The sequence below is a fragment of the Haplochromis burtoni genome, unplaced genomic scaffold (assembly GCF_018398535.1).
Source record: "Haplochromis burtoni strain Fernald_Lab_line unplaced genomic scaffold, NCSU_Asbu1 Contig_108, whole genome shotgun sequence".
NCBI classification, from domain to species: domain Eukaryota; kingdom Metazoa; phylum Chordata; class Actinopteri; order Cichliformes; family Cichlidae; genus Haplochromis; species Haplochromis burtoni.
In genome coordinates this window covers 1,663,057-1,664,480 of record NW_024582469.1, presented here as the reverse complement: position 1 = coordinate 1,664,480, position 1,424 = coordinate 1,663,057, and positions in this window count along the sequence as shown.

Here is a 1,424-nt window from a genome sequence, read left to right as displayed (position 1 = left end):
ACAAAGCCATGCTATGCATCCAATCAAATAAATCCACCAGAAAGGAACAACGGTGTGGTTTTTCTACATGGGATGATGGTTGTCTGTCTGCCTAGTTAAGTGCGAGGGCAGAATAAACACAACAAAACTATATGGAGGAATACCCAGAATGCCAGGCAGACACACACCCACACACCTTTTGACTAGCTGTTTCTGTACACATTAACACATGCCTTTTTATTGTTTCTACAAATACAAAGTATGCAGGAATGATGGCTGAATAATCTGAAAGTTCTGCTGATGCAGCTAGGGATGAACTTAAAAATGTGTTCCAACTGTAAAATCTGCCAATAGACTACAATTGAAATATCACAACAATTTACAACATACTGACTTAAACAACATGTCCCCAATACAAGGATTTGGTATCCACAGCAAAAAATATTGATCTTTAAAGAAGTGTAACAGGAAAGAAGCATGTTACGTATTTTAAGGGGAGGGAGGGAGAGAGGGGTTGGGTTTACCTTATTTAAAGAGAAGATAACATCGTTGACTTTTCTAGGACGCAAACATGTTGCAAACGGCTTCATCATTACGTCACAGCAGTGTACTGCTATAGATTTTTTTTAAAATTAAAAACGGTAGGGAGGGCTTAGCCCCGTCAGCACATTCACACCGGCCGTCCCTGACTATGACTGTGCTAACTACCCAACTGTGGGAAAGAAGGTGGAAAAATGGAGTCTGGACATTTTTAAATATTTATCTAATCCTTGAAGAACTTCAGCAGCTGTACCATCATTGTTGGCTGTCTAAGGCTAAGGCTCAGAGCTAATCATGTTCATATCATGTAAGATTGATTAATCTGTACGTTTCTAAAGATTCATGTTAACATTAGCTAGTTACTTTAATGAATAATTTAACAGACAGCTTGTCTGTGTGCATAGAAAAATATTGCAAAGCTGAAAACAAGCTCTTTTTTTGTTTAACTTAATTAAAAGCTGATTTAGAAAGTGTACAACACTGGACCTGGCTGTAGTGTTTTGTGGACTTGCAGGGGTGGCACACCACAGAGCAGTGGGTGTAGTCAATGGCTGCCACATCTTAATCAAGCCTTCAAGTTGCCCTGATGGTCAGGGGTACAGGAATAAGAAAGCCTTCCTATTTACTGTCCTGTAGGCAGGTTGTGACCATCAGGGCTGCTTCATTGACATGAACATGGGCTGGCCTGGATCGATGTATGACCCAGGGTGCTCCACCACAGCCCACCCGACAGGCAATCAGTCTACCCACCTCCATTGGATTTTATCTTCAGAGATGGAGGATGCCTTGAACATAAAGTATTCCAATTCAGTTTTATGTTTATACATATAAAAGAACTACTGTAAACCTATTATTGTCATGATCGCTGTGTGGCAGGCAGGATGAGGACCCAAAATGCAAACTCA